This window comes from Augochlora pura, chromosome 11 (genome assembly GCF_028453695.1).
Source record: "Augochlora pura isolate Apur16 chromosome 11, APUR_v2.2.1, whole genome shotgun sequence".
Lineage (NCBI taxonomy): Eukaryota > Metazoa > Arthropoda > Insecta > Hymenoptera > Halictidae > Augochlora > Augochlora pura.
In genome coordinates, this window is record NC_135782.1 from 8,054,921 (window position 1) to 8,069,991 (window position 15,071).

Sequence of the window (15,071 nt, forward strand, 5' to 3'; positions counted from 1 at the left end):
GAATTTCGACAAAAAATTATGTGATTTTCTTTTTTAATGTTATATATAATTCCGTCGATGAAAATAAGTACAAAAAAGCACTTGACCACGTTTTACAAATGTTGCTCAGAAAGTAATGAACATCCAGTTACACGTCGTTACGTCTTACGTGATATATCTTGCAACAGGAAAATGCATAAACCTTCGCCGCAGTCTGGACAATAGCATCTCGTTTTCTTTCTAATTTTCTTTTCACCAATTCGACGTGAATAGCAGACTGCACACAATCTAGTCGGGTTTTCATTGCTAACAGTTGCTGGAATGCATTCAATAAAATGTCGTCCTGTCAAACAAAGCGGCGACGAAGATGCAGAAAGTCGCCTGTCTTACTCGTTTCTAGTAATGCAATTAGATCATCTATTATTGGAAGGCGAAACTACAACTGTGTTCTATTGTTCCGCTTTCTTTTTTTATGTAACATGTGAGCATTCCATTATGCTTGGTCTAAAAGGTGTATGAAATTTTTCATAATAATATTTTCTCCCTCTGCCACGTGTCTAGTGGATTTTATGAATTTCTAATAGAAGTACAATAGTTAATGAAAATTTAAAACAATGAATCTATTAAAAGAACTTGAAGATATCAATTTCGATTTGTTTAAATTATTAAAGAAAGAAATATCTATGTGACTCCTTTCCGCTACGATTGTCAAAGGTAATTTTTATTTTACATAAAAATCCACGGTCTAATAACAATTTAATAAAACTCTCGCTAAGAAAGGAATACTTTTCTACTTGATATCAACTTCTAAAAATTGATTGATACCGTTTCCAGAAATGTTTCTTCGAAGAAATCTATCTTCGAACAACGCATTCATCAAAAATTTTCGAAACAACGATTACTCACTTCATTTGGAAAGGTCTAACGGAATAAACATGATCAACGAACAAATAAAATTCCTGCAAATTTACTTTCGTTGAACGTACATTTCGCCTGACAGAAATCTATACCGTAACTCAAGTTTACTTTAATCCGTCTCTGACATTCTCTTCTTTTCTTTTCAACAGATCTTAACCAACTTACCACCGCTTCGTTTCTACTCCTAACCCCTCTTTCCGCTTCCCTTGTCGTATTATTTCCTAGTTTAACCCTTTTAGTGCCGGACGAAAAAGAGGTGCCTATGCGAGAATAACCGGCCGAATTTCACAGTTTTACTAGGGTTTGGGAAAATAATCATAAAAACCAAACGGGAAACAATATTTACATGATTCCAAAAGCAGTATACTAAGGATGAAACAGAGAACAAAACAATGACACTAGTTTTTCTTTACTCGTTTAAAATTATATAAATAACAAAGGTAAAAGTCTCCATAAGAAAAAGTAAACGTTGAGTTCTCTCTTTCAAAACGTATTTGCGCATACAAGAAGCCATCTTTTCATCATAATTCTATATAGACCAATTGTTATGAAGTATATATTTTGCATTTATGTAACATCTAAAGATATTTTGCTATTATGCAACAAGATAAACAATATTACATAACAAAAATAAAAGAAGAGATCGATTGCATAGTGCGGGCGATAAACGGATTTTATCTGCTGCAAGACAAGCAATTGGTATAGGTACTACAACATTGCTGAAACAAAATTTTACTAGCACAAATATTGCTATTTGGTTATCTAGCTATTGCAAATATGTAACATTTAATTTTTAGTCCATCTGTCCATCTTATCACTCCAGCGTAAACAGGGTCCCAGCACACTCCGGTATAGAATGTGTAAAATGTCAGACCCAAATCGGTTTACAAATTCTTTGTCAACGAAATTTGATTATTTACAATCAAATTAGATCATTTACAATCAAATTAGATCATTTATAAATTTATTAACAGATAAAGTTGTCTCGCAATGCGAAGAATAAGACGTTATTACACGCACGACGATATATCGTCGTTGGCACTTCTGGCAAGTGTACCAAACGACGATATATCGTCGTCCGGCACTAAAAGGGTTAAGCGACTTTTCAACAAATGTTTTATTGTTCGTATTTGTATCTCATGAAAAATGTATTTTCTGTTTTCCTGCATTTCCTACCACCTGCTTACTTCATCAAAATCTCCAGACCTTGTACTTGCGATTGAGCTTTCCATTTATTTCTCTAAATATTCTACTGTTTCTACTATTTTTATATTTATTGACGTTTTCAATTATATTTTACCTTCTGTATTTAGTATATATGTCTCTTTTTTCTCTTTATTAACACATTTATGCACAGAACTATTTATGTCGGAATATTCTTATTATTTTGTTAAATTTGGCGTATATGAAATTAATTTTATGCTGATATTATAAGAATATAATAGCATAACTTGTATTTGCCCAGATTATAAATATATATATATTATAATAATGTAGCAGCACAAGTTGTGTTTGACCAAATAAAATATTTTTAAATAATATATACTATCTAATTAATTCACGTAGGATTGAGGAATAAATTTATAATAGAAAAAATCAAGGTGACCTTGAAAATACACACGCAATGAAATACTAATAGTGCTATTTGACTCACCACTCGAAATATTAAAGGACGCGCGTTAGTTTTTTTTCAAAACACGTTTCTACGTGATTTTTTGCAATTCTATGAAAATGGAACACTTTGCATGCGTTGTTGCAAGTCCGCGTTTCTCTCTGTTTAAATTTTACTTCTATCTTTTTTAAACTTTTTCTTATTATTCGACTGTACTCATTTTTTCATAAACATTTGTCCGTTTCCGTAATATTTCTCGTTTCTCCAATGGTCTCTTCTTTTCCTTTCAGTTATTTTTTTACAGACATTTCATCTCCTAATAAAAATTAGTAAAGTAAAACCCCGTTAATCCGGATCACGCTAGTCCGGATTATCAGACATAATCCCTAGCCTTTTCTCTACTCCTTAATTAATTAATATCCTGAGTCGATGGCAATATGTTTGAGTCGTAGCGTCGCTCCCTATCTTCCTTTTTCCCTTCTGTCTTCTTCCTCTAACATTATTACAGCTACCACGTATCGTTTCACTGTGTTTCAATCACCTTTCCATTATTAAATCCAAATTGAATTGAACCGATAGTATATTTCTTTTCCTTCATATTAGGGAAGCGATCCAACACTTGAAAATAAACTGAGGCAGTTTATATTAATTTTAACTATTTATTTATATATTTATTCATTTTGTCCATTGTGTTAATTATATATTTATTGCAGTATGTTTTTCTTAATGTTTTATCTTTTATTATAATCAATAAAATAAAAATCAATAAAAATGAAATCTAGTGGAAGTACTTCGTCGATATCACGTCACGTGGTATCACATGCTACGAGTATTACGCGTTGTATGCTAAGTGTTAACAGAAAATAAAATTCTGTTTGGAAACGAATTATAACCACGTCGTGTTCTTCATACCTTCACGCGTATTTTCACGTAGAAGACGCATCATGTTTTCAACGTCGAGCCAGAATTTTACATTAAGTAAAGCTTCAGGAAAGCTAGAACAGAGGTACGTATAAGACTGCATTCGATATTTATTATATTATTTCAATTATATAGAGTTTGTCGTATTTTGACATTTGCATACTCTAATATACCATAAAGGCTTTCTTCCCATGAATATATTTTTATTTAACACTAGATTTACGGAATACTAAAAGCAGCCGTTTTATATTGGTTTACGACAGCAACGATTTATTCGGATTTCGAACGAGCATTATTCTAATATTTGCCCGAAGTAACATATATATTGAATAAATAACCCGTAATCTTTAAAATCTGAATAATGGCACATTAAGAAATCAGTGACCCGTCATTTTGGCGGGTTCCGTAAATACACGGCGTAGAAGTCAAAATTCTACTGGCGTTCAAATAATTTTCGGAGTCACGGTACAATTGTTTCAACGAACACTTTTGAAACATTCGACGTTAACACCGTACGATTAATATAAAATCGTTGACAGTCTCGTATCTCTTGAAAAGCGGTTCGTAATAGGCAGCTTTGGCTTATTAGTATTGGACCGCGGCGCAAAAAGCAAGGAATCGGCGAAGAAACGTGACCCGAAGGAAAGTCGCGCGGCGGCGTCTAAGAACCAAGGGAATGATATTTAATACGCGGACTGGTTAGATGAGATGCTAGAGTGATAAACACGTAACGCGGATGTAACGTGGAAAGGGAGGAAACGGCGTTGCCATGAGGACGAGCATGACGGCGGGCACGCGGCGCGGCGGTCTGTTGCCATGATGACGTAACTTTGCGTCTTTGCGTCACGTTGGCCGAGGGGGGTAACGAGAGAGGGTGTAGGTGGCAGAGCAGGAGGGAGAGTGGGTGTAAGGCGTACAGAACGCCAGCAGCAGCGCGGTTCTAGGGCAGGGATGCGTTACGTAATGATCGTCAAGATCCGCGTTTATCGATCGTTCGTTTTTCGCGCGCGCGACGCTGCCACCTTCGCGCAACCGCGTCTCTCGCGTCCCGCGTTCCCGGCGCGGCGAAAGGAACACGCCGAGAAATATGAGCGCGCGTCGGTCTCTTGGCGAGTTTACGAACGCGTACGATATTGGGAAGTTCGCGCGAACGGATATAACCGCCTGGAAATAAAAGAACAACCGCGTCCGGTTCAGAAAACGTGCGCGTTTCTATGCGGACACCGCCGCGCCGCGCCGCTAATCCGCACGCAACGTGACCACGACAGTGCACTCATACTACGTACTACAGTAGTGATTATACTTTCTGTAAAAAGCGTAGCCGGTATTTAAATAGAATACAAGCTATTTTTCATTCATCAAAGTTATTCTAATCGTCTTCGAAAGCAATACACGTATTCAGACTTCATGCGCGTTTTTGAAATAGTATAGAAAATCCGGTTACTATGAGGAGGCCAATCACTGCGTCTTTCGTTCGTTTTCGAGCATGATCAATTTCATGTTTATTATATTTATATTATATTATTAAGTATATTAGATTTTATATTTAATTTTCTTATTTCGAATCGGACGTATTAACACGTTGCTTTTGAGTGGCGACTCTGAGGCAGAATTGAGCATTAATCAATTACATTTTGATGATTACTGTAATTGATTACTGAAAGTAAGCATAAGAATGGTAATCATTAATCGTGTAATCATCGCAGGGAGTGATCTAATAAACATGTACAACGTCTATAATCTGCAATCATTAACCAGAAATTTGTAATCGTTTAAATGATTCTCGTGTTCAATTTGTACTATAATGCGTGAATAAATAATTCGTTGTACGTTCCAAAACAATATGTGTATGTACATATATAATAAATATGTATCTTGTAAAAGATATTCACAGTACTTTTTGTTGTTATTTTAAATAAATTACTAATTCAATAATTGAATATTGAATTAATCATTGCGCTTGATAACAACGAGTTTAATTACTCCTGTTATTAATCAATGATCGTTGATTATTTAATAATAGGTAATCATAATTGTTAATGTTGCTGTTACGTTAATCACAATTTTCATTAATTAATTAGATTACGTTTTTTCTCTTATATACTCTTATAAAATTACGCAAAGCAAAATCAGTCGACAGTTATTCTGATATCGCATTCAAATAATTCTTTATAAAATAAAGGATAAATAAAAAAAGATATACTAAAACTTTGACAAAGAACTCCTTAAATGAATAATCGAATAAAGTGTTCGACTGAAAAGAATTCATTCAAATAACTGTCTCAGATAAATATTTATCCGAAACCATTCGAATGCGGTAGTAATTTCTGACAGCATGCGCGTGCGCATAGAACTCGAATTGGAATTTTCGCAACACTAAAGGAATTCGTTTTTGATCAACAAGTTTTCAACGTAGCCGAGACTACGGCATAGTTAGGAATCGTGATACGAGGTGACACGATTCTCAAACACGATACCGCAAGAGATGCAATATCCTCGTGTATCCTTGGAAAGATCGATCCATCGAACAGGTTGCCGTGCCCGCTCCAGTTTCATTTCGTCGCGGTCGATGCCGTTTGTTTCTCAGGTTCAAGTATTCCCTTATCTAAGTTAATTTCCAGGAAAGCACCGAATAATTCACGGGTCGGCGGGCACGAAATTCTTTTTCTTGCGCGAACAAATTGCCGGTAAAACCGGTGCCGGGTAGTAGCTAAGCCGAGATTGCCTTACGGGGCCCATAAAACCGCAAAGGGCGCGGGAGATCACGTCGTGGGTGGTGAAACTTGTCGCTGGAAAACGGAGCAGTCCTCCAACCAACTCGAAGACACGCTGCTACCTGTTTACGATGTAAAGTCCGCGCTCGATCGAGCGAGCCAGCGCCGATAAACAATATCCCTAGCCAGTTTCTTATATCGAGCAAGGTAAATGTCTTAGCGATTGAACATGCCCAGTTGATTAGACATCGACTTACATTTTCATTAGCGTTTAGCTTTGTATTAACACTTTGCCGTCCCCGCGTCTCGTACAAATTTCATCGCTTGGCGCCGACACACTTTGCAATTTGTTTACTTTAGGCTTTAGTCTAATGAAATAATTGTACAATAATACTTATATCCAATCGCTAGAACTAAGGTATTCCATAACTGGGATATGCAAAAATATTTTTGTCTAATTAAGATCAAAAAAAATATCGAAGAAATCTTTGACTCCTATCGCTGAGAAAACCCTCCAATAAATGACAATAATAAATAATAAATAATAAACGTTGCTCCTACAAATAAGAAGACTGCACATCTATCGGGCTCTTTCCCGCGTTTACATACCAGCGCTATTTACATACTAGTTGTAGTGGAAACCAGCAGGTGTCTCGCAGGAGCGTTCTTCTCCTTATCTACATATAACTTGTACGGCACTGCATTCCCTTTATTCAACAGTTGTCCTAGAAAGATCTCGCGCAAGTTCAAGGTAAATCTTGTTACCCGACATCTATCCTATTTCAATTTGTATTTGCAAGTGTGCTTATCCCGTTGCCATCGAACGGCTCATCTCGGGGAACATAACAAACCTGCTTTTAATTACAGTACTTCGCAGCTTGCAAACTTCTGTTTCAGGAAATTCGTACATATACAATTTTACGCGAAATTCTACTCTAATAGAGTAATTACTTCGAGCACTATACAATTTTATATTCCACTCGAAGCGTTAGTAATTATTTTGCATAATAGATTTTCTGTTAGGCGATCTGAAAAATGTTTCTCTCTTTTGCAAAGTGACAATTTCGTATAAATATGTTTTTATTCGTGTTATCGAGCACTGAAGTACCTGAACGATTTTTGGAACGTAGGGTGGTATTAATAATTATAATTAACTTAATAATTTTCAATGACGGTTAAGCAAATACTTAACAAAGCATCGTATTTATATATTTCTATGTTGGAAATAATAGAAAAAAGACAGATGTTAATGATCCTGTGTTAAATTTGTTATTGCTGCTGTTGCAGATGATTTTGTTATGTTCAATAACTCAAACATCTTTCAGCTCGATAAATTTTGAAGCTTTCTCTGGAATGAATTTGATCATTTAACTTTTAACCGAATTATGGTGACCGCAACAGTGCTCTGCAACTTTAAACAAGTCATTATTAATGTACGTTAATATAATTAGTTAAAAATTCATGTAATGTTCTATTAACTCATCAAGTTTGCAATGTTCCGATGGGAAACGTCCAATTAATAATTTGAAAATATGCAACATTTATTGAAGTAATAACTGACAGTAATTAAACTGTTCCCATTCCGTCGCTCAGCACTCTCTGTTCATAAACCCACTTTGACTTAGATAACTTTCGATTAGTGCTTGTTCCTTTCGTTAAAAAATTCTCTCCGTGATAAATGTCAGAGATCCGAAAGCGAAATAAAGACGCGCCTCGATAAATATTTTGCAAGTAAGTCTCAACTGTTGGAAAGAGGATATTAATGAGCCTTTCTGAGAGATGGATAAAGAGCAGAGATGGTAATAGAGCAGAACGGTTCATATATAACGTAATCAATCAACCTTAAACAACAAATATCGTCCATTTATTTCGCATAAAAAAAAAGGAAGGAAGTTATGGGACACTCTAATATGTCACTACAGTGACTAGACACTATAAACACTAGTTTAGTAAGATACTAGTGACTACAGTCACTACTATACTATAAAAACTATAATAATCGTCATTATTAACGAATAAAAATGGTATTATACAATGAAGCGCGTTAGATTACTGCAAAATAATACATTCGTAAATTCGTGTCCTGATAATCAGAAATGATGGCTGGGACACGCGTGTCCTGCTGGGGTTGTAAAGGGTTACACTTAGGGGGTTTGTCGAACTTAAGGCTGTCAGTCGAACCCGATTTCGCTGGATCCCCGTCGGTCAGAAACATCGCCGGTGATTTCAATGTTGCCTCTACCGCTACCGTTAGCAATTAACGCTCTAATCGTTAGCGACACGACGCGATGCGACGGGACACGAGCACGCATTCGACTGTATCAATATTTGCATAGGTGGAAGCATTCACCGCGAGACTCGATCGCTCCTAAACACGTTTATTGTTTGCGAACGTAAAGCCAATTCGAGACGTTTATACGTTCGACGGCGACGGCGACGGCGACGTGACTATTCTGCGGCGGCAACGTTCCCAGTGTGACTCGCATTGTGTCAAGAGTACAATTCTGTGGCTATAGGGACGAAAACGTTAATAGCCATGGTTTCGAAAAAAATTTACATTATTGCATTAATTTGAAAACGATATTATTTGTATGCTACAGAACTGTAGCATATAGCACCTACGCGTTTATCAGACAAAAACAACATAAAAGCAAATTTTATAGTCTCTACAAAATTATGTATTTTGAAGCACTACTAGAGGCTTATGTAGGATAGAAAAGTGTAATAAAAGGTCTTCCGTGCAAAGGTGTGTAAAGCCAAGTCATAAATCGCCACTCAAAACACCTTAAATGAATTTAACTGTCGCGACATTAAATTTTGAAAAGCTTATAAGTAGATTATACTTAGTCCATACATTTACGGCAAAAATGGTTATGTAAAATATAGAGCAGAGAAGGCATTAAAAGAGTTTGAGAATATCGTTACGTTTTTATCGCATTTTTAGAACTGTTAATACGATAAGTGACGTCTATCGATTTCAAAAATTCATACGGTAACAAAGTCGATTAATTAATGAAACCGATAAATTAACTCTTTTGTATTATAAAAATCTTAGTAATTATGGACAATGCGGTGATGTTTACTGACACTGAAACCATTTAGAACTATGACTAATTTGTACTGTTCTTTTAACAATGACAATGTTAAATTTATTTAAGTGTCGGGCATCAATTCTCGAAATTTTCCACAAGATCTAAGTATGTAATATGATTATTTAAATTGGAAGCGGAAAGCTAGAATTTATCCCAATGGATGTTATTTAAACCTAATCATCCTATCATGCTAGTAAAATTTAATTTGTTCGAATATAGAAATCACAATAGAAATGATATTCCAAAGCTATCAAAAAAATTAGCGTCACCCATATGTATCTCACATGGCACCCAATGTGTAAAAAGATACTGAAACTACTTGTTCACATATTTATTAACGCTTAAAACGAGATGTTTCATTTAGCAATCGCGAGATTTTTACATGTACATATGACTGGTTCGAATTATGAGTCACATTTTTCATATTGTGAGAAACAGAGAATGATATTGTTTTCTAATATATCTATTATTGACTGTACGAATTTATTGAATTCTGTCTAATTGCCCTAATACTTTTGGAAAAGGGTGTACATCCCACACGTATATGTGTCAATAAATAATCCGTCGCTTTTTAAATTGACACTAGTATAGGTGAAAATAAACAAATTTCCAATTGTTCGCCGGAAAGTGTGTTATTTGATAAAATACAATAGACTGATTTTGGACATATTGGAATATTTAATTTGAAATTGAATTACTTACTTCAACCCTCGGATATTTTCCACGAAAATAGAGAATTGATCGTTAGAAATGGTCCTTACCTGGAACAGATAAAAATATTTGTTAAATATTTTACCTTCAATAACCGACTAACAATTATAAATTGAAAGTAATTTTTATATCGTTATTGATACTTAGACTGCGGCTTTTATGCATTTATGGTAAAAATCAGTGCAATTAAAAATGCAGTGTGAAGATTAAAGAAAACTAAGGATGTTGATGCATTAATTTGAACTCATTCAAATGATTAACGAAATAAAAAACCAATGCTTGACTAACTTCTATTTTATTTTTTATATTTCTATTTTTCATTATGTCTAATATTGAGATATACAAGTATAATGTTTGGTCCTTCTAACTACATATACATATGGGGCGTTTCAATTCAAGGAGATCACCTACTGTGAATAATTATAAACACGAAGTAAATTCTACATCTTTTACTGATATTTAAACGAAAACAGAAGAAAGCTGAATTTGTGTCTTTCGATTATCTAGTGATCGTAATATTGAAATATACAAGTATTATATCTTGTCAAGTTTTTCTTCAAGTATCGTAACAAATACAAGACTTACATTGAGTCTGTAATTATTCACACCAGTGCATATGTAAGTATAATTATTGTTACTTCAGCATCCAGTTTCTGACAATTTATTTTAATTTTCTTATGTTTCGGTCACGTTTGAGAGGAAAGCTAACGCGTCTAGGAGAGATACCTTAAAAAACATGTCGTGAAAAATTAATAAACAATATTATATATACTCTTGAGCACATTTTTGTCGAAGGGATTCCCCGATCGGGTACGAAAATCAAAGGAAAACTCGACTGAATATTTTGCTGGTGAACGCATTGCTTCCGATCGGTTCGACTATTCAATTTGTCTACGATACGACCCTGTCTTTTCCATACGGGATATGCAAATTCTTCGCCGTCCTCGATAACAGCTCGATCGAAAAGAATTTTTTTGTATGCCGGTTCAAGGATACACGTAATCAAGTGACTTCCTTTTGGCGCCCGAGGATTCAAGGTTCCAAGCGTTTTACCGGCGGTACACGCTGCTCTTTAAATCCCGTTACGAAGAAGACATTATGGCCTGCACACGTAAGAATGCAGAAATACTTTCTCTCGTGGGCCCACTTTAGGCCAATGAAAGAAACGGGCCAGGTGTTACGAGCTGGTTCCTTCTTCGTAGCACCAACGTCCGACGCAACGTTCCGTAAAAACTTGTGGACACGCGCGCTCGGAAACCGGCGATTTCAAGCGTCTAACGAGCGAATTTACCCAAATGTTCGAGCAGCTTTGAAAATCTTCGAAAAATTATAATGTTCCGTCGCCTATCAGCTAATGTGTATGGCATTCGCTCGAAATATTTCATGTTCGTCGAAAAAATGGTGACAAAGTCTGTCATAAGCAACTCTGAAAATTATATTAACTCCCTTATCTTATGATTTACCTTCAAAAAACGTGCGAGTGCGAACGACTTAAGGGGTCAGATCACTTTAACGCGATTAATAATCACTTATATTTCAAAGCAACAGCAGGAGTAAAGTAAAACTTCAGCCACTCGAGAACAAAGGGTTAATAACGAAAGGACAGAATTTTATTTCGACTTAAAGAAACGACATAGCAATCACGCTTATCAGATTATTATTAGAAATCGACTATCACGAGTCAGACTTGTCAAAGTACGGCAAGGGGTTAAAGCAAAAAGTTGCTTAAAATTACCTGAGAAACCCTTATTTCCCTTATTTTTATTATTGCGAGTGACTTTTGGAACAGCCTGTATACGAATTGAGAACATGAAGGAGTAAACGTAGAGAAAATTATAATCTGCCGATCTCTGAAGTAGAAGCTTTGGATAACTAAATGTGAAGATGTCTATAGCCACTTTCTTCCCTAACAAAAACTCATCATTCATACAACCAGAGTGACACTCAACAGTCCTTATCCGCGAGTACTTGTTGGTTCAGATAACAGGAGGACGCGAGAGAGTAAGACATTTCAGTGCTTACATCGGGCATCGAGTGAATTTCATTTCGACGAACGGAATATCATACGATTCCGTTTCGATGTTCATCGGATTTGATTTATACAATGGTATCGGAATTGAATGGGAATATAATTCATGTAAATTAACAATATGAACACAAAACCAATTACGTGATATAAAATAACACAGGTATGTTCATTAATTCAGTAATTACTAAATACATTTATTGAAACGCCGAAGTGACGGACATGACTATACTGACTATGTGATTGTTATTATAGACATATGGTGACTATATGATTGTTAACAATGTACAGCGTGGCCCACGTAGCTTGTGCCCCTCACCCCCATAACTTCTAAAATATGCGTTACACGAAAAAATGTTGTATATGTATAATAGTCGCATGGTTTAATAGTGGATATTACGTAGTTCATTTATTTGTTTATAGGTGTAGGCGTTTCGGAGATTTGTAGGTCGACTTTGATTTCTTTTGAAATAGAATAATATATTTTCTATAACAAAATAAAGAATAATATCGAATTCTGAGGATAAAACAATTAATTTTTATTAGACCTAAACCTAATAATTAATGAGTAATTTCACTTTATTTCTTGAACATTTTCTTCACGTACTATCAAGTTGTAATAGAAATTGAAATTGAAATTGAAATTTACTCAGAATTCGATATTTCTCCATACTTTATCATAAAAAATACAGTATAGTGTTTAAAAAATCAAAATCTACCTTCTCATCTTCGAAACGCCCGCATCTGTAAACAAATAAATGCACTACATAATATTTAACGCTAGATTTACGGTGTACTAAAAGCAGCCGTTTTATGTTGGTTCATGAAAGTAACGATTTATTCTGATTTCGAACGAGCGTTATTTTAATATTTGCCGGAAGTAACAAATAAGCCGTAAAAATATCTTTATAATACGAATAATAATACATTAACAAATCAGTGACCCGTCGTTTCGACCGATTCTGTAAATCTATTGTTAAGGAACGGTGGAACTTTCTTATGGAGCTTTTTTATGCAACATTTGTCCGTACGTCGCATATTTTGAAAGTTATAGCAGATGCACAAATTGCATCGACCACCCCGTATAGATTTACAGAGCGGTAAAGCCAACCGTTTTATATTGCTTCGTGAAAGTAACGAGCATGTATTTATCTAGGGTTCGTGAGATTTCTATCATAAAATGTATCCAATGGAACTCCATCGAATACATTGCCAATAAATCTATCTGTACGATTGCGGTAATCGCGGTTAATCGGTTTGGAATGCCACGTTTCGATTCTTCACTCTCACTCTTTCAATCGCTATCACGCTACCATGCATTTCACGTGATCTCTTCATCGAGACGTGATCTCTTTATGTTGTTTGTCAGCAAAATTGATTACGATTGCTCGCAAAAAATAGTTCTTGCGTTTTCGACGCTCTTTGTAACGAAGAAGAATACACACAATTCTTTAATAGCATAATCAAAAACAGGTGACCGTGATAAGGTACTGGATACTAATTCGAATGGATAACTAAAAAACGCTTGAAACATAATAAAAGTTCAAAGTTCGATATTATTTTATTGTCCTAATATAATCCCACTGCGCGTAATTAGACTTCTTATATAATACGCGATAACAATACAAAATTTCAATTTACGAAATGTAACATTACTTAATTCGCAATTATCTCACGTGAGAAATAAAATGGCCACGATCGGCGACTTCGCTCTTCTAAAACAGCAAAAAACGAGAGAACCCGTTACGGCAAGTAATTACCTCGAATACACCCTTTTTTCCAAGCAAAATCGAGTCGCAAGATTTCTCCGGCCGTGCAAACACGGTCGGGACAATGAATCGCGTTCGAATCCTGGAGAAACAAAAAAAGAAAAATGGGGAACCAGGAAAATGGGGAAACTGGAAAAAATGGCGCGCAGTGAACTCTCTGCGTCGACGGAAAATTGACATCAAACGGTTACGCATTTGACGAGTAGCGAGGCGCGGATCGATACCGGAGGAACTCGAGGACTGAAAGTGGGGGAGACTTCCCTCCTCCTTGCCGGTACCGGGAAGACCACAGGGTTTCGAGGGAGCGACAAGGCTGCGCGCCACGGGAGAGAGGAAGAGGCTCGGAGAGAGAGACAGCTGCGAGAGCGATGGACAAAGGAAGACAGAGAGCACGAAAGAGCGAGAATAGAGGGAGGGGGGGAGAGAGGAAGAGGAAGAGGAAGGAGGAAAGAAAAAAGGGAAGAGAAAAAGACTAAAAGACAGAGTAGGAGAGAAACGAAGAAAATTGATGGGGGAGAAGAAAATGTAAAAGTAACAGAGAAAGCAAGAGAAAGAAAGACAAAAAGAGAAAAAGAAACAATTGGCAGAGCAAAAGGTAGGAGATAAAGAGGCAGAAATAAAAAGGAGGAGAGGAAGAAAGAGAAAATGTAAGTTAGACAGAGACCAAGACAAAAGAAGGAGAGGGGAAAAAGAAAATGTTAAGAGAAAAGAAAAAGAAGGTGATAGAGAGAAGAAGTTAGAGAAAAGAGAGTGAGAGGAACGGGTGGAATGTGAAGCAGAAAAGAATTGCGGTTGCATAGAGCAACAGTGCAGTTCGACAGAATAAAAAAGAAAGGAGAGAAGATGAGAAAGGAAAAAAGAAACGATAAAGAAAGAAGAAGAAAGAGGACAGAAGACAGAAGACAGAAGAAAGGAGAAAGGAGAAAAAAGAAAGAAGGCAGAAGACAGAAAAAAAGAAACCAAAAGACAGGAGAAAAGGGACCAGAAGACAGAAGAAAAGAAACCAAAAGAACGAAGACAGGAGAAGGAGAGGGAGACTAGAGAGGAAAGAGGAGGGAAGAGGAGGAAGAAGGAAGAAAAAGAGGAAGGGAGACAGACGGAATGGCCACCGGCAGTTCTACGAACCTCGGGCGCTCCTTCTGACGACGTTAAAATTAAAATCCGGTCGGCTGCGTTCGGCCATGGACGAAACGATTCGCGAAGCCGACCGCGGTCGCGCCGACCAGAAGATCCCGCGCCGCGGATTCCGAAAAGGATCCATCTTGGCAGCAGTGGCAACCCGAAGCTGGCCCGGTGCACCGCGCCGCTCCACAAGTTCTCGAGCACGGA

General features: G+C 36.4%; 1 protein-coding gene across 14 annotated transcripts in view; it reads right to left on the reverse strand.

The window, feature by feature from the left end:
• Positions 1–15,071, reverse strand: part of LOC144477313 (uncharacterized) — a 228,750-nt gene that overhangs the window by 123,186 nt on the left and 90,493 nt on the right. The window contains exon 2 of one of the 14 annotated variants that reach the window (XM_078194972.1): positions 9,939–9,997. The exons of the other annotated variants lie outside the window; for them this stretch is intronic. The gene's annotated coding sequence lies outside the window, so the exon portion shown is untranslated. The remainder of the gene's footprint in view (positions 1–9,938; positions 9,998–15,071) is intronic. 14 annotated transcript variants of the gene reach the window in all.